The sequence below is a fragment of the Anopheles merus genome, chromosome 2L (assembly GCF_017562075.2).
Source record: "Anopheles merus strain MAF chromosome 2L, AmerM5.1, whole genome shotgun sequence".
Taxonomy (NCBI): Eukaryota; Metazoa; Arthropoda; class Insecta; order Diptera; family Culicidae; genus Anopheles; species Anopheles merus.
Genome location: NC_054083.1, coordinates 6,616,359 through 6,635,767, shown reverse-complemented (window position 1 = coordinate 6,635,767; position 19,409 = coordinate 6,616,359). Strand labels below are relative to the sequence as shown.

The following is a 19,409-nucleotide window of genomic DNA, read 5'->3' as shown; positions in this document are numbered from 1 at the left end:
CGGGATGCGATAGCCGATGATCGCGATGACGACACCGACGACGATTCGTCGATGATCATGATGATGTTGCACCTGTAGAATGAGCATACATTCAAACCCTGTTCATTCATCCATTTATCCTTACCCCACCACACACCGTCCTCTTTCTGATTCCCGTTAGTGCTATGTAGCTATGTACCACTTCTACCGTTGCACCCTGTTATGCAGGAATGTGCTTCCGTTCCAGGAGGCTACTCTGAAGATCGTATGTCAAATTCAACGTTCGTGTTTGTGTGTTATTGTAGCCAACAACAATCCCTTCCATCCTAAAACCCCATCCCTTCTCACGTTCTTAATTCATTCATTTTTTGTTTAAACAAAGATGCAAAAGGATCAAACTGGATCGTACGCGTGGTATTGTAAATTGGTTTCAAACAACAACAACAACAACAACAGCATATGCGTTAGTTAGTTTCCATTCATCCATTCATCATGCTCGACACCTGGCCTGGAACGAAGGAGCAGGAAGTTGGAGATCATCTCATCCCTTGCGTTGAGATGGTAGGAATCTCGTACATCTCTCTTGGGATGGCACGTCTGGCAGTCTGTTCCAGCTTGGCTCAAATGTGTCCCGGGCACATGTCGTCAAGGCCCTGCGCTTTACAAATGGTGTTGAGCCTTTAATTTGCCTTTCGAGGAAGCGAAAGTAATGAAGCATTCAATCTTCTCCTGCTCCTTTTCCTGCTCCTTTATGATGAATGCATGCCTTAGCATTGAAGAGGGAAAAAAATCCGCACCAAAAGCCAAATGTTTCATCAATGGCTAGCATATTGATTCCAATCACCAAGGGCAAAGGAACTGCCGAAGAGGGCAGCCAGCTCACCATTATTGTGCCATGCTCTGGCAACTTGTGGCAATGCGTTTGAGGATTCGACCTGATCATCGGACCGGTGTATCCGACCGAGGCGAAGAGCGCAAAGCAAACTCGACCAAATTCCGATCCGATGCGCCCCCGGCGGGATGTGCGTGTACCATCTGTTAAACAAAGCGGGAACGATGCGGGCATCAAAGCACGCTAACGATTTCTCTCATCTGCCCAGTACCGGGAAAATTCTTTGCAGCATCTCATATTCCTACCATCCCGGACACACGTATGCGTGCGCGTGTGTGTGTGTGTGCGTATGAATTGGTAGAATATGTTGTTGCATTTTTTTTTTGCTCTGTGCCAGACAGAGAAAACCACCATACCGCACTTTGTGTGCGTGTGCGTGTTGTGTATGTTTTTGTTCTTTTTCTCCCTTTAAGGATCTCCGTTTCGAAATCGAGACACATATTTCCTAGAAACTAATATTGTCCCTGTGTTTCGTTACTATACCCATCCGGCTAAAGGGAAGCGGATCTCTCAGCGCAACCCAGGCAACCGACAACCAACACCAAGCACCAACAACAGCGGGCCCTGTACAGCGTCAGCAAAGAATGCCATCAAACAAGTATCCTTGCCGTGCCCTGTGCATTGTTACAGTGCATGTACACACGTTCCGTTCCCGCCAAAATGCATCGTTTTATATCATTATGATCTTTTTTTTGTTATTGCTAGCCAACCACGCAGCTTTGCCATGTGTGTGCGCGCGCGCGCGCGCGATCGTTTCCGCATGTTTTCCATCGCGTTCAGCTTGTTTTTGTTTGTTCTTTGCGAAATGGATCACATGCTACGCCGTTGTTCTGCTTTCGTGAGGATCATCATCATGATCGTCTAGAACGTACGTAAACGTAAGCAAACGAACGGGTGACGGTTGTGCGCCAAACCGCCAACAGGTCCATCGCTTAAACCTTCCCCCCTGCCACGTGCGTCATCGGTAGGATTGCGACGCGGGACCCGGGAATAGAGCAAATCCTCCGGTGTTTTGAGTTTTTGTTTTCTTCGGGTTTCTTCGCGGCCTCAGCACGCCTAGAACGTTATTACGTCCATTTTTTAATAGGAATTTGACCGATTTCTCTCTGCCACAAATCCGGCACCACCAGTGCTTCCTCCCGTTCCCAGTGCCAATGCAATGTGTGGGACGGGTTTCGGCAGTACGTGCGCAAATGGTGTGTTGTGAAATGTTGTGCGCCACAGTGTCCGTTTCTATCTCTGCGCTTCAAGCAAACGTGTGTGTGAGTTTGAGTCGGAAAACCCACCCGGTCCGGGCGGCAAAGGGCAGATGAAAATTTAAAAATAAAATTCATTCATAAAGTTTCCTGCTTCTACTCCCTTTTCCTTAGGGTCTGGGGGGACACTCTATCACAGATCACCAGTCAGCACACTAACACTGCTAGCGCGCATTTTTTTTTACTCAGTGTGTAAATATACAAATTTGATCCTTTGGGTTGTTTTGACGACGGTGAATAGAAATGTGTCCACACCGACAACCGGATGCCCTCGATTTGTTAGATGCCGATGTATCGTTGCCAGTTGCATGCATCGGATAGCTTTTGTTGGATAATCGCCAAAACAAACGAATTCATTTGACGGGACACATCTACTTCAAGCGCTTAGTGCATGTAACTGCTGTTGGGCCTTTTGGGTGAACTTTAACTTATTTCAATAGCGTTTAATAACCACGTACAATTCTCCATCCATCATTCCACGGTTGCACGCACGATCCAGCCGTAGTATCCTGTTGCTATACCATTTTATCACCCTCTATTACCAACGTAATCCCCCAAATTCATCCTTCTACTACTTCACACGCATAGCACACAAACTCGAACGCGATCCGGCTGGAGCAGGGAAGCGAACAAAAAGAAAAGAACGAAAAGAAGACAAGCAAAGGTGAAGGTGAAAAAACAAAACCGATAAAACAAAGCGAGCGAACTCAAGATTTCGAGTAGGATTTAATTTCCAGTATTATCTAGTCGTGCATTATAGTGTTGTAAAAAAAGAGAAGGAAAAAAGTGAAAACGAATTAAACAAGAGCGCAAGAATAAAGCGAGGAGATGCGAAGATGAATAGTAACGCTATAAACCTAACTACTAAACACAAGCCAAACACAGGCGTGTTGGTCGATGAGCGCCGATTATTGGCCCCCCAATTGGGAAAAAGATGCGGGACTGAAGTATATGCAAAGAAAAAAATAGATTTGAAAAATGCATCAACAACCGGTCAAGATAAAATTACGGGAAATTACATACAGCAGTGCAAGAAAATCGGCCCAGACAAGTGCTGACAGTAATCATGTCGAATGTCAGATGTAAGTAATGAATTATGATGGTAGGGAAGCGAAATGTGTGTGCGCTTGTCGTGCACATTTTGCCGTGTTGATATGTTTTTCGTTTTTAATTATTATTATTATCATCATTATTATTTTATTATTATTATTATTAATATTATTAATATTATTATTATTATTATTATTATTATATTATTACGGTTATTATTATTATTATTTTAATCTCGGAACAGAAGCCAATCTTCGATCATTAAATGTCAATAAATCGTTGATCCTTATATATATATATACACACACACATATATGTATGTCACGCGTACTGGAAACGCTGCGGGTTGCGGCTGTTGTTGGATAGTTGTTGTTTTATTTGCTTATTTGTAACTTCCAAGTGGTATTCTATACAGCAAAACCATACAAATTGTAACACAAACGTAATGGCTTTTGGGAGGAACGCGTGTATATGTGCGCTTCACTCTTTTCCCTTCTCGCGCGCGCGCACGCGAGTGTAAAGTGTGTTGCACGAACAGGAGAGATAGTACGTGTCTTATACTATATGTTTATATACGATTAAGCAGAGGAAGCATATTAAAGTTATTATTTCATATGCATATGTTAAGCATTTCTGCCTGTCGACCTATTTGCATGTAGTGAGGAGACCATGAAACAAGGATGTATATGTATTTGTATGTATTGGCTAAGCTGGAAGGATCGGGTGTGCCCCAAAAAACCGCACACAAACGCCCTATGAAAGTAGAAGTGATTGGAAGGAAGGGAGGAAAGGGGGGAGGAAGCGCGCGCGCGCGCGCGTGCAGCAGAAAGGAAATCCCATGACGCTTTAAAACATTAAGAGAGGAAAGGATCGAAGGAACCTTAGCATAACTTGTAAAAAGCATTAAACACACCCATATAAACACACAGACACAATCCCGCCGCGTAACACGCGCGCATCCGCGCAATGCGCCTAAGGTCGGCTAGGGTGCAGCGCTTCGTTAATGAACGCGATTGTAATATATAATAAGAACAATAGCGAGAGAATGAGAAAAAGAGAAAGAGAGAATGAGAAAGAGAAAATAAATTATTTAGCTAACAAATCGAATCATAACAATCGAACAACACAAGATGCACAAATTCATTCCGAGTGTGTACGTACATCGGCCGCTCGGTGTTTGCTGTGGAAAGAAAAGAAAATGCAAACGGTGCGCGGTTGCGGTTGTATTGTCTGGGTTGGTTGGTCATTCGTACACCCCACCATTTCACCGTCGCTTCCTCCTACGTTCCCTTTATTTCGCCTGATAACAGCATTGATATCGTTTAGACCATCGTTGTGATTATGGTTTTGTATTTTGATTTCTACCTTCTACCTGTCGAATCCCTTCTCATCCCGCGGATCCTACTTGTTTTCGACTGTCCTCCATCCGCTTCCGCTATTGTATTGTTTTGTTTTGGCAGTAGAAGAAATAAGAAGACGAAATTGTGGGCCTTTATTGAAACGCATTGTGACGAAGCAATTAGTATGAGTGTCGTAACCGAACGTTAGATAAGATGATGTTAATATCCAACACTTGCGATAGCGATGCACTATGGGAGAGGATGAGGCAGCACGGCAATTCGCGACCACCTCAAGATACCTGATAGGGAATGATTGAACTGAATAAATGAATGAAAGTTACAAAACACACACACACACACACACACACACACACACACACACACACACACACACACACACACACACACACACACCCTCAATGTTGCTAAACATTCAATCGCACAATTCAGACTGATTTAAATGAGGAGATCGTATGATCGTGTACTGAGAGGATCAACACCTTTTGGCATGATGGATGCAAAAGAAGATACGCCAAATGCGTTGTTGATGCAAGGAAAGGATGTCGAAAACGTTGCAAAGGACTGAAACACTGCATACACTACCATGTAGGGAGGGAGGCGAATACAATTCGTACAGCAGTGCTACAAGCAAGGCAAATACATTGAAATGATGTGATGCAAATACAAAGCAAATAATGAATCAGAACTGAATTGTGCAAAACAAAACAAAGGTCCCTTTGGTTGATAGTGTAAAAGTACACACTTTCAAATTGAACATAAATGTAACAAAAAGCACACACAAGTACATAGATGGAATCTATCATCAACATGTAAAATCACTAAGCAACAAAATGATCGATGAATCAAACTTGGTAACGAAGAAGACTTTTACAATGAGAAACTATATTTAGCATTGTTCTTAGCAAAAGGGGTGAACAAGGTGTAAACTGTATAGGGGAAGAGAATCGAAATCGAAAAATTAAAACAAAATATGTGTATAAAACTAAGCCAACAAAACAGAACAGATGGGTGGGTAGATAGGATAAGGGAAAGGATGGCGTGAACAAGTGAAGCGTATTGGTTGAAACCATATATTCTAAAACCGACTAATTGGACAGAATAAAAACAAAAGAGAATAGAAAACTAAACTAAAAAAACGCACACACACACTACAACTAAAAACCAAACCCAATGTAAAATCGTGTGCTGTATTTGCAATGTATTTACCTTTTTATGTTGTTACTGAGCAAAAGCGCGGAAAACCAAAACAAAACACTTACCACTTACCTGTGCAACTGTGTAATTTTGCCTAAAATGCAATTGTAATACTTACATACCTGAGCTATAGTGGAGGTGGTGTGTGTGTGTGTGTGTGTGTGTGTGTGTGTGTGTGTGTGTGTGTGTGTGTGTGTGTGTGTGTGTGTGTGTGTGTGTGTGTGTGTGTGTGTGTGTGTGTGTGTGTGTGTGTGTGTGTGTGTGTGTTGAAGTGGTATAACATAACCGATTTTCATGTTATAGCGACTGAGGTGAGGTGATTTCGAACGGTCGATAGCTTATTTTCGTTAGTCATTTGTGGGTGTGCAAGATGTGAGTAGCAGAGAGCATATAAAACCCTATTTTGTGGCAAGCCTAAATGTAATAATGTTTTCATCCATCAGACAACACCAATGAACTAAGATATTTACTATATATTGCTACTATTTACGATGCGTACGCACTGTTATGATGATGATACAATTAGAGAGAAAGAGAGATGGTGAGATGAATATCATACTATCACATACCGCATACAGACTCTGTATTAACTGTGTGTAATAAGTGCTGTCTGAGTGAAAGGTGCGAACAAGCAGCAGATCCGATCCTACAAAGAACCATGCAGCACACACCCGTGAGGAGCCGAACGGATCCGGCCAAACGGAGAAACCGAAGTTATACCGACTAATGAATGATTGTCTAGCTATCACAAGCTATCTGGCCAAACGGGTTGTGTTGTACCGTACCGTGATTGTTCTCAATGTTCCAATGAAAGCAGATACAATTTTAAATAGTATTTAAACATAAATGTCCGCCATCTACGAGCCGGTAGCCGTTTATTTTTCTGTAGCCAAAATTGTCCAATAGGAACGCAACAACCCAATAGCAAACAAACCATTAGAACCATTGTACTGAAAACAACGGAATATACGTGTGTGTGTGTCATGTGTAATAGCCGTTTCCTCACAGCTTAAAAAAAGAAAACAAACAAACAGCAAACACATTTTTGCATTGATAAATAATGCTCTTGAAGGAGAAACAGAATATGCGCACCACAAACCGACCCCCCCCCCCTCAAACCCCCCCCCCCCCCGTCCCACCACTGTGGCAACCCGGGTGGAACGGGTAAACTAATCACCACTTGCACACCAATTAACGTTTAAGTATCGCTTCGCCATACACTGAACGCGAACGTAAGCCGCTTTATTTCACTGTAAACTACGCGATCGCGTATGAGGATCAGTTTTGCTACTCGGTAATAACAACCATTTAAAGCTTTTTTGTACATGTCTGTATATATGTATTGTATTATTTCTATGGTTTATGAAATAGAAACACAACACTGTAATTATTATCTATATACTGTTTATAATAATAACATAAAGACCAATTTAAAGCCTCTGTGTGTCGTTTTTTCCCTTTTTGAAAAAATTTAATAAAAAATAGGAAAGAAATTTTCAGCAACCAGGCGGCTCCATCGAATTGTGAGGATGAGAGAGAGGGAGAGAGAGAGAAAGAGTGACTCGTGTACGTCACTGACCAGCGTGATCTTTTGCATTGGTCGTATTTTTAGTAGATCGTTAATTTAATAGCGCCAACACTAACACACACCACGACGGCGATGACGATGATGATGATGATGATGATGGCGAAAGCAAGTCCGTCCGGAGTCATAATAAGGCAGAATGGTGGCGTCCGAAGTTGTTCCCAATCCATCCGGTGTCCATCTCTACGAACAATAGTGTTTCCTTGCCCTATCGGATATCATAGTAGGTTTTGATAAACGTGCATGAAATAAGACATGTGATTGCGTCTGCTGCGAGAAGAAGTGGTACAGCTACGGCAAGGTAACCGATATTTGCACCAACTATTTATAATTAACCAATACTGCTGGTACGGCGACCTGACACGGTTTTACTAATATTTCGTCGTAGGATTCCCAGCAGGTATACGAGAAATGGCGCCGAATGTCGTACCAAGTATACTGGTCACGTATTCTTGTTGAACTTTTACCAGGTATCGTATGTTTTTGTACTATGCAAAACAAACTGCAAACATATAAAGCAAGTTAAATCATACAAGTTTCATCGCTCCATTTACCATCTGCAAGACACGAGTCGTCGTCGACTAGCTCACTTGGATGACGATCACCCACTTCCGGTCGCAAATGGATGTACACACTCAGTGTATCACCAACATCATCATCATCATCATCATCAGCCTTCAACCCTGCTGCACACGAAGCGTAACGCGTAACGCGCTAGAGTGCAATTTTGCAAATGGTGCAAAACCGCAACATCCGCCGCGGTGCATGTGTCTGTGTGTCTGCGGCACGCGATGCGGTTCAAACTAAGGGACACCACTCTAGCCCGCCACTCTCCAGCGCGCAAAATCGTGCAGCACAAGATCATCGTGCCCAGCTCGGTGCTCGGTGGCATATTTCTACCGGACGCGGGTTCGATGCCGCCTGCCTAAATCGTATTGACGGATGTTGTTTTAGTATGTGGTCTCCACTAATCCAGATGACATTCCGCAGGGAAATGTTTAATGCACTGACTGCCAAGTGCCAAGTTGAACTCGCTTCGACCTATGGAGGCCGTGTTTTGGAATTTTGCCGTATGCTGCTTCGCGCCGCCAACGTAACGAATGACATAAATAGTCCAAAATTCGAACCGCGTACCGATCGTTCGGCGTACAGAGATAAAACTCCCCGCTCCCCATACTGGCCGTAGCGACCGAGCTGAAGCGAGCCGCGATGGTAGCTTCTTTCATGGCGCCTCCAATCTGGCGTCTGGTTAGCTTGCGTTGGGCCATTGCACGACGGGAGCGTAATTGATGATAGATATCTAGAGCGGGCGACCAGCCTGGGCACGCCTTATGGGCGTACAAATGGGCGCAGGCGCTCGCGTGCACTGTGCACTGAGATGCACATTCCCCTTTTCAGCTAATGAGCCAGCATCAAAATGCCATCATGAGATGTATCTAGAACGCAGTATGCGGCGGCAGTCTAGCAAGCGGTGTGCGATGGGCAAATCACACCAGGTCACACCAGTCCAGTGTGAAAGCTGTGAATGGCCGATGAGGTTGCTCACATATAGGTGGGTAGAACAACGTGCGTCGTCAACGTGGTAGTGGTAGGGTGCCTAATAGCTTACAGCCATCCCGTTACAATCGTTGCAGAGAGAGAGAGAGAGAGAGAGAGAGAGAGAGAGATTCGGTGTCAACCATTTTTCACAGCTTCATTGCCCATCCGACGTCAGCAATGCAGTAGCAGAAGCTAACAACAACAACAACAATAGCAACAGCAGCTAATAACCAAACGGCCATGCATTACCAGCCAATGCTGGCGTGCGGAGGAAATCCCGTCCTGGCGGCAGCAGTACGGTAGTGGTTTGTATATTTAGAGTAGACTAGGCCGGGAAAAGTGGCCGATCGAGGGATGGGGTGGAGGTAAAAGTGGGAGTAATCTATAAATAGAAATTACTCAATTTCATTAACATTTTTTCCCCAACATTCACACTAACATCTACCGGCAAGGGGCCAAGAGATCGACTCTAGTCGTACAGCTCAAACACGCAAACACACTTTACTTGCAAGTCTTGCAAGTCTTCGCTCTGGGTATGTGGATGGCAAGGAGATGGCAGTGGATCGTCCATCGTAGTAATCGGCGACGACAAGCACGAGGGGTTGGGGAGGAAGCGAGCGATCGAAAGCGTTGGTAAACATTCGGGGCACTATTTTTCGCTGTCTCAAAATTGCGTCGCGAACGCTTGGATTACTGCAAGCATTTGATAAGATATTTTCCTACGTCCGGCAGAGCGCGACAATTTTGGTTGGCTGCAAAACCGGAAGAACGGTCGAGAAGTTCGCCGTGTGTCATCATTATCTTGTTGCTGCACAAAAATCTTTCCGAGTGTCCGGGATTCGTGAAAGATATTATTATTTTGATTGCTCTTCTCAAACTCCTTGGCGCAGGACAGGTACCTGGGCCTCCAGGAGAACGACGCTTTGCCTGGCTAGGAAGGGTGTCGTGTCAACGTGCCTCGAGTTTGGCTAACAAACCTGGCAGGAAAAACAATATCGAAGTAGGTGCTATTTTCGTACACCATTTCACGCTCTCTCTCCCTCTCTCTCTCTCTCTCTCTCTCTCTCTCTCTCTCTCTCTCTCTCTCTCTCTCTCTCTCTCTCTCTTGGCTTACGAATCGAAGTAGGCGACGCGCGCACATTTAATGCGATTGTGGTATTGCTACTGCCAAATGCATGCCCAGCAATCGATCGATTTGATAGAAGAAGTACGCGCGCGCAACGCGCCCCGTTTTGTTTGTGGTGGTAGTACCAACGCGCAACGCTGACGCCGCTCATTCTGCCGTGCCTCGAGCCGCACGGAGGTGGGGGTCGTCGGGCGCTGCGGTTAATATGGCATTGGAGGATTGCGCGTTGACAAACCAGCATGGCCCTGGAATGGAATGGATCGAAGCGCACAGCCAGCCAGCGCGGCACTTGATGCGCAGGTCAATATGCCAACCTGACAGCTCATTGATAGACTGCGCGGACGCGGCCCATCTCCATGCCGGTTGGGAGCCGGCCGTGGGGGGGGGGGGGAGGGGAGGGGAGGCGGATGGAATGCGATGGTGTGCAACGACGTGGTGTGGTGTGATGGTGGCAGCAGCAGTAGCAAAAAGCAAAAACGGAAAAGCGATAAGCGACGACTGCGGTCGGCACTCATGTGTTCCGTATTACGTAAAACCATTTGCTCTCCCGGACCGTCGGACGCTCGGACGGGCTTACCGGAGCACACCGGAAGCACGGCGTCACCAGCAATTAGCGAGAGCAGGCACACAACCAACCCCGCAAACTTATCGCGCACCGGGAGCTTCTTAGACTGGAAACGTCACCTACACGCGTTATACAACGCCTCGCCTCGCCTCGCCATGCGTTGCGAATGAGCTGTCGGTGCGGAAGCGCGACTGCTGCCGCATACCCGTCATCGGTGTCTGTTCGAGAAATTCTATAAATATTCCACCATGGTATGTTTGCTCTTTTTGGCGATGCAAACGTGCAAATATCATCCGGCTTTGCTGCAATGAACCGTCCTACCAACTCCGTGGATGGTGGAGTGAAAAAGGTAGACATTTAACGATCACGCGCACACAACATACACACACACACGTATATACACTCATTTACGCAAATGTAAGCAATCCGGCCCCCGGTCGATCCTGCCTTCTGGAAAAAGGTATCAGAGTCCGTTGGTGGGAGCGCCCGTCCTTCCAGCATCAATAGATCGATCAATCTCCACTAACCCACATCTCAGCACGGCGCACTGCATTGCTCACCACTACCAGCGCACTACGGAAAGGGATACGGAGGGAGGGAGGGAGAGTGGGGGAATTCTGGAGCTCGTCCAAATTTGTTGAATCGATCGCTTCACTCGCACCACGGTGCTGTTATCAGCCGATGGGGGGATGTGTTCGGGGTCGTTCTGCTTGCCTATCGCCATCTGCATCCAATCCACACACATATTGTGTCCCACAGCCGAGGGAGCTGTGTCCGGACCGCCCCGCTCACGATCCACGGAATAATCGTTCCATTGATTCCTGTGGCTGCGCATGTTCGAACTCGAACGTGTCAACAAGCTGCTGCCGGAGTGGAATGGGAGAAGGGGGAAGGGTAGTTGGTCTTTCTACTAAACAGGCCAGCCAGGATTGTCTGTGTGCGTTTTTTCGTCTTCTTCCTCTTCCTGCTTAGAACCGTGTGTCTCATCGGGGTGGGAACGTCGAATCTTCGCGCGGTAGTAGGAAAAGCGTGCAATAGCGCAGGGTAAGAACACGAGCCTATTTGCTTTCTTTCGGTATTTTTTGCTTCTTCTTTTTTCCTTCAAAAATCGTTGCTCACTGTAATGCTGTTTATTTATTTATTTATTTATTTCCATCCTACCTCATTTTTTGCGCGCGCGCAAGCGTGCGCGTGTACCATTTGTCACAGACGGTTGGCCACGGGGACCAAACGGAGGAAAAAGAACCCATTCACGACATTACGGCGTCGTAAATGCAAACTGTTTGCCGTGAGTAAACGAAGAACCTTCCAGCGTCCATCAGCAACAGCAGCGACAGCGGCAGCCAGCGTCGATCGACCACGATGGCGGTATGAAACCAATGCCATGCCATGCCATTCCATTATGCTCTAGCTCGCTCGTTTGCTAAACAAACTGAGGATTGGCCGGCCTGGGCTAGACTACCTGTATGGTGGTAAGTGGATGGTTTCTCTTTTTTTCGATGTTTTTTTTTTTATCCTTTTTGCATCGCATCAATGTAGGTCTTATCTAAACACGCGATAAAACGAAGAAAAAAGATGCGCTTTAGTGGTGGACATTATCGAAAATAAATTTAACGTAAATGTGTTTGTGTGAATATAATTCATCCAATTCCATTTACCATGCTAAGCTTAACATTATTTTGTATACAAACATAATTAATTATAGCTTAGTAGGTTATAAAATACAAACTTATAGAATAAACATAACCATTCAAGGATCAAATCTGTATTAACCATCCGTACAAAATATCTATGTATTTACTGTATAACGATCGATGTAAGGATATTGAAGGATTTCAATCGTGTTTAACATTTAACGAGAAGATACTTACTTACTTATCCGGCGCTACAACCGCTTTGCGGTCTTGGCCTGCCTCAGGAGTGTCCGAAACAGCTCATGGTCTCTCGCCTTCGTCTGCCAATCCGTTATGCCGGCCTTAATGGCGGACGCCTCCACGCCATCTTGCCAACTCAATTTAGGCCTAGCACGCCTCCTCTGTCCTTGGGGTTTCGATGCGTATAACATGGTCAGCCCACTGGAGCCTGGCGAGCTTGATACGTTGTACGACGGTGAGGTCACCGTAAATCTCGTATAGCTCATCGTTATAACGGCTCCTCCATTGTCCTTCCACACATACGGGGCCAAGAATCCTTCTGAGCATCTTTCTCTCGAACGCGGCTAAGAGGGTTTCGTCAGATTTGGACAGTGTCCATGTCTCAGAGGCGTATGTAGAGTAGATATCTCCCAGCTCCGTCCGTCGCGAGAGGTTCTTTGAGGTGAACAGATTTCTCATGGCTATAACACCGACCGGTTGGCAGCCAGCATCCTTGCGCGCAACTCAGCTACCATGCCATTGTCGTTACTAACCTTTGACCCGAAATAGGTGAATTCTGGAGATAGGACGACTTCAAAAGTGCGTTCATCTAGCTGTACGTCACACCTACACAGGTTTGGATTAGTTATTCGATAGTTATTGGAACGATAAGATAAGTTTGTTTTAATTGGTTTATTTCATTCATAGGAGAAAGTAGGTAAAAACGGACACCTTAAGGAAAATGTTAAAATTCTTGGAATATATGAATACACCTGATATGGGGGAAAGATGGACACCATGAAGTGTAAGATGGACACCTTTAGAAAACGTTGGAAATTGAAGAGGTTTATAGTATTTTAACAAATTTCATTGATTTTCACGACCTGGTACGTACATAAACCAATTCTTGGCCAAATGCAACGGCGTTTCATTAAGCCGTTCATTAAGGAATTGTAAGCGCTTCTTGTCTGGAATTGAGCGCCCACAAGTGGTACAGGCAGGCCTTGACCGACAACGATTGTTGAGCCAAAAGAAAAAGAAGCGCTTTTGGAGAAGATTGAACTTTTTGATATATCTAATCCCATAGTATCTCTCATCTATTCCTGAACGATTTCATATCAGTGTTCCCTCTTTTTACTAATTAAAGTTGTCCAACTCTTGGCAAGATATTGAGTTTCGCGAAGTGTCTCATCAAAGTCGAGCGAGTAATAACGCATAACTGCTATTTTGACTGGTCTCTCTCTCTCTCTCTCTCTCTCTCTCTCTCTCTCTCTCTCTCTCTCTCTCTCTCTCTCTCTCTCTCTCTCTATCTCTCTCTCTATCTCTATCTCTCTCTCTCTCTGTCTCTCTTGTTGGCCTGCTCACGATAGAGCACGTCGGTGTGACATGGCCCGGCCCACAACAATTCTCCAGGATGCTCGGTCCCTGGCTGCAGCCTGATCCATCCACCCGACACCCGATCTCCGACAGGTCTCGCTTCACCTGATCCAGCCATCGAGCTCACTGTAATCCACAGCTTAGTGCCAGCCAAACTAGGGATCACTGTCGAACACCTTCTTGGTGGGGCTTGAGTCCGGCATCCTCATACCCAAGCCATCGTATCCTGCCAGCCTTCGCCACCGTCAGAATGCTCGGTTCGCCTTACAGTTTGGCAAGCTCGTGGTTCATCCTTCTCTTCCACGCTCCATGCTCGAACACACCGTCAAAGATGGTCCGGCATGCCCAGAGTGTTTGCATCCTCCACTTGCATAGTCCAAGACTCGTTTCCATAGAGGGCCACTGGGCGAATCAATGTGCGATATATCTCAGATTTCGTGCGGACTCGAAGTCTTCCGGATCTCAGCAGTCCGTGAAGCCCATAGTATGCACGATTCCCCTGCACAATGTGTCTCCGGATTTCGCGCTGCTGTTGTCGTTGTCCGAAGTAACGACCGTTCCGAGATAGCAGAACTCCTTTACTACCTCGAAACTGTCGCCGTCAACTAATACACTGCTTCCCTGATGGTCTGAGTCTTCAGCAAACAGGTACTTCGTCTTCGTCGCATTGATTCTCAATCCAATTATTACCGCTTCGCGTTTGAGTCGTGTGTACGCCTCACACACCTTCGCTGTTGTCCTGCCGATGATGTTGATGTCATCCGCGAAGCCAAGAACTTGGAAAGATCGGTAGAGGATCGTGCCACGGATGTCGTTGTCTAGCCCCGCGAATGACATCTTCCACGGCGATGTTGAAGAGCAGACAGAAGAGTTCGTCACCATGCCTCAGACCCCTGTGAGATTCGAACGATTCCAACGTCAAGTTCCACGCTCTCACCTTACACTGCACCCCGTTCATGGTGGCCCCTAACAGCCGGATCATCTTCCCAGGGAAGTTCATTTCTGTTTCATTTCTCGTTAATTTTATTACTTTCTCTTGTTGGTAAAAAGGTTTCTATTTTTGAAATACCCTTGTTAAGGTGTTTGATGAAATATAATCATCGCCAATTGATACGGAAAGTAAAATCATCTTCTTCTTCTTCTTTTGGCTCTAGAACCGTTGTCGGTTAAAGCCTGCCTGTAGCACTCTACTTGTGGGCTTGGCTTTTGGGAGTGACTTATTGTTACCATAGCAGGATAGTCAGTCCTACGTATGGTGGCACGGTCCATTTGGGGGCTTGAACCCATGACGGGCATGTGTTAACCGGCCCGGAGGATGTAAAATAAATCTACAAATTTGGAGTCCATCTTTCCTTACGGCAGCGTGTCCGTCTTTCCCGCTTTGGTGTCAGGGTTCATAAACCACCAAAAAACAAGATTTTTGGCAAAATCGAAACCACTAGTTCCGCCCGGGGTCGGAACCATCCGGAGCATTCCGAAGTCGGTCGGAGTCGGAAGCAGCAATTGAATCCTCTCAATTCACCCTGCTCAACACGCATAGGGGCTGCTTCAACTCCTTTTACCGCTTGAATTAAGTCAAGCCCTCACACCTGGCTCAGACACCATTTACGAAATATGGGACAATAAACTAACGAATGTCGACAGTATCAAATGAGCATTTATTACATGCCGAAGCACTAGCCAAACGTCATGTGAAAAAATATTTTTAAGTTCCAATAACGAGCTGAGCCATCGAATTGAGCAAACAGCGATGGGTAGGAAAAACAAAAAAAAACTCCGTCACTCGTCTCTCTTGCGCTCGAAAGTAAACGCCCATCTGTCGTTTAGCGGTCGTCGTTGTCCTCGTCACTGCGGTGCTGTGTCTAGTGCCCCGTGCCCCATGTCAGTGACGGGTTTGTGAATGTGTATTTAAACTGTCATTATTGGCCCCGCCTTTTTGGTAAACTGGATTAACGGGTTAATCATTTCAGTGTCCGCCGTAGGTTATCAGCACAACAGTGCACAGCGTATACTCTAAGCGCACACTTTTTTGTCAATTTTTGATGGCACCACCCTCCCGTTATTGACCCAAACGTTGGACATTTCTCAGTGCGCGTTAATCATCGCTTGGTCGTGATTTGAGGTGATTTCGTCGTCGTCGTCGGAGGCGAAGTGACCAGCTAAAGAGCAGTTCCCGTCCAGCCATCTATGGGGCGCACTTGGTGCAATTGAGTTTCGTGCAAAGTTCGCAAGATTTTTGAATTTGATCTGATTAGAAAGTACCATATTCCCCCCCTGTAAAGAGGGATGAGTATAAACAGTTTTTTTTGTCTATTTGGTTAAATATTTTTTCCTAACCAATTGATAAGGACGGTTTGTGTCGCTGATGTTTTGGGTATTCTTGGTAGTCGTATATTCGTTTTCATGTTTTTTTTAAACTGTTTTCTTGGACGATTGAATGAATTAGAAAATCGATCGAAATATAGGCGGTAGCATAATTGATTCTCGAGTAAACTCTTCCAAAGAAATGTAAAAATAGGACCTCCCCAAGGTCGATTCGCTCTGCTGCTGTGCTTTATTTACATGTTACTACATACTAGAAGAAAAAAACAAAACCATAGCGAAAAGAACAGGAGCAATTTAGAAACAGCGTTTTGCAACCATGAATATGATCATTGCAGCGTTGCGAATATAATATTGATCACAAGCCAATGATTTTCAAACGCAACATCTCTATCATCTTTCTATTACAGGAAGCATCTCCATACCCATTTCGACTACCAGGAGACATCATTTTAGCAAGTGCCTTAGCCCGCTTCCCTTTACCAACACACTTGCTGTTCCTACGTGGTCACTTCCTTCGAGACATTTCCTTTTCAGTCGTTCCAGCTGAAACACTTCGCACGCATTCACAAAATGCCCTATTAAAATCTTATAAACGCATACACACACAAACACACACGCAGATATATATGTATGTATGCATGCACACGTATTTATACATAAAAACACACACGCACGATGAGAAGAGGTACCGAGCTGGCACCTGCCATTTTCTCGAAAGTTTAAATTTAAACTGTGCGTACGTTGTCCCTCTGCGCATCTTGTGTATCCTAAGCGAAAGAGGAAAATGGGTGTGTATGTGTGTATGTGAGAGAGAGAGAGAATAAGAGAAAGAGAGAGAGAGAGAGAGAGAGAGAGAGAGAGAGAGAGAGAGAGAGAGAGAGAGAGGGAGGGAGAGAAAGAGGATGGCCACAGCACGACAACCCGGTGGAAATGGGTTCTGATGCGTAGTAGATGTTGCAGAAAACGGATAGATTCGTATGTACGGAAGTAATGCTAACGAAATTTATGCATTTTTTCACCCACCATCACTGAAGAGTTCATGTTGGCTTACCTACAGGCCATTCAGGCCACAGCAATGGATTCAATCATTCGTGCTGTACTTTTTACATTTATGTATTGAATTAGACTATCTTGTTAATCCATTTTTAACGTTTCCGATTTTTGCTATGACTATATTTACTGCTATTACTAATTGAATGCTCTTTCTATTATTTACTTGTTTAGCAATTTCTTAGAATATTACGAAACGCTAGTAATTTTAATACATAGTATTGATCGAGCAGAACCACCTAAACTGTGTTACCGTCATAGGATGGGTAGAGTTCTTTCAATTCCTAGATGAAATTAAATTTAGTAACAAAATTAGTAACAAAAATAGTAGTAGAAACTAGACTTTAAAGTACTTTTTTTTTAAATAAGATTTTACATATTGCCTATCATCCTTTTTTGTTTACTTTTTGCATTACACATGCATTTACAATAACATTTGGATTGAAATTTGAAATATAGGCACTACGTTAAAATACGAAAATATTTAAATAGTTTGAGCAAATGTAAAAATTTTCTGTCATACCTTCAAACATTATAATTTAATGAATATTGTGCGTGCACTATCATCATAAAACAATAGTTCATATCCATTTTCTCTCAATCAATAAATGATCCACTCAATGAAATAAAGCACTAAATGATGAAGGAAAATGAAAAATGCTATTCATTTTCTCATCTAAAGTTAACCTTCTTTGACGTAATACTATACTTGCTAGCATATAGTTCAAGTTTCTGTTTTAATTGGAAATAAACCTCAAATTGATAACTTGTAACACAACGATCTTGTTAGAACAAAGTATGTTATCTATCTTGTATGTCTTGTTATTAAGTATGTTATTTATTATTTTATTATTTTTGAACAATTGACGATTTTCAAATCGTCTATTTATTGTTGCTGTTAGAATACATGTTATTTTTTCTTTATTTGATACTGTCCAAATTTAAGACCAAAATTCATCTTTAGCACTGGTGGCAATTGTAATTTAAGTTTCTTGTTTCTTATTTTGGTTCAATAACGCATAAATGTATGTTTTTTTTAAATATTTGTAATTTATTTCCGAAATATGTGGTAAACGTGTCGCGATGACATCCGCGGGTTGATGTGAACATTCGCGAGGATTAATCTCTAGCTTTTTTCCACCGTACGAGCAATTTTAAGTCTAACAGATGTTTATTAATAAATTAGGATTGCTAAAGCATATAAGCATAACTTTTTAAGTTGCAAGTGTGCCGCAAGTATTGCAAGTTAGTTGAAAAATAATTTTAATTCCAAATAAAGGAAACAAAATCAGCACCTATTGCCCGAACGATCAGTCAAATTGGTAAGGCCGCGTGTTTCCTCCGAGGGGCCGCGTACCTCCGGGAACAGACCAGCAGAGTTCGTTGGGAATACTTAAGTGATCCAACGCTGCAATCAATCATGTTTCTAGTGCAGCGCTCATAATCATTCTCCTGACGTGTGAACGTGTCATTTCCCGGCAACGGGTTGATTAACCGAGTTTTGGTTGGTGTGGTTCGTGCGGGGCTTGTTCGTGGCCAGCACTATGCACACGCACACGCACCCGGATACAATCAGATTCGGTAGCAGTTGCAATAGAACAGAACCGTCGATTGTGTCTCGAAAAGTCAACAATCGACGCCCAAAAGGGCCCCGGCCGTAGCGCTAGCAGTCTCGCGCGGCTTGCCCTGACACGTATGCAGCTTGGCGGGATGTACGTGGCGTGGTGGAGTGGTAGACTTGAAGAAGGGGCAAAGAAAGAATTAGTTCGAACTTCACAACACACGAGATACACAGAGAGAGAGAGAGTGAGAGAGCGACTGAGAGTGGGAGAGAGAAAGAACGAAAAAGGGAGAGAGAGAGAGAGCCCTTGGACAAGTTTTGGTTTACGGGGTACGAGGAAGGAGGGGGAATCAGGGGATGCGACGACGGGAGAACGACGGGATGCACGTTTCCACTTCCGACGATTGCTCGAAATCGGCGTTGCCTTCGAAATCTTGGGACCCGTACAGACGAGAAGAATGTGTGTGCGTGTGTGAGGAAGCGTAGTGTGGATCCACGCGTAGTGAAGGAGGATTTGGTAGCGATCGAGCAGACCGACCTCTGACGCAGTCGGATCACAGTACAGAGCTACCGGGCTTCGAAAAACCCGCTTCCCCCCAGAGTGTGACGGCGGCGATCGACTGCGGTTGCGCCGAGCATGCGTCGCGCGCCATTCTCCGGGACTCTTTCCCTCGCAATGCCTCCCTCCCCCACACC

General features: G+C 44.7%; 2 protein-coding genes and 1 long non-coding RNA gene across 3 annotated transcripts in view; 2 read left to right on the top strand and 1 right to left on the bottom strand.

The window, feature by feature from the left end:
* Window positions 1–7,161, top strand: part of LOC121592205 (protein sprouty) — a 9,820-nt gene extending 2,659 nt beyond the window's left edge. Inside the window, exon 2 of the mRNA XM_041913604.1 lies at window positions 1–7,161. This exon is cut by the window's left edge and continues 1,999 nt beyond it. The gene's annotated coding sequence lies outside the window, so the exon portion shown is untranslated.
* Window position 7,162: 1 nt separating this feature from the next.
* On the top strand, window positions 7,163–9,839 carry LOC121592206. The gene is made up of 4 exons (XR_006004658.1): window positions 7,163–7,618; window positions 7,706–7,787; window positions 7,882–8,869; window positions 8,952–9,839. It is a non-coding gene; the product is annotated as an uncharacterized LOC121592206 (long non-coding RNA).
* A 2,734-nt stretch (window positions 9,840–12,573) lies between these two features.
* The window catches only part of LOC121592200 (RNA 3'-terminal phosphate cyclase), a 32,358-nt gene continuing 25,522 nt past the window's right edge, over window positions 12,574–19,409 (bottom strand). Inside the window, exon 7 of the mRNA XM_041913593.1 lies at window positions 12,574–13,027. The gene's annotated coding sequence lies outside the window, so the exon portion shown is untranslated. The remainder of the gene's footprint in view (window positions 13,028–19,409) is intronic.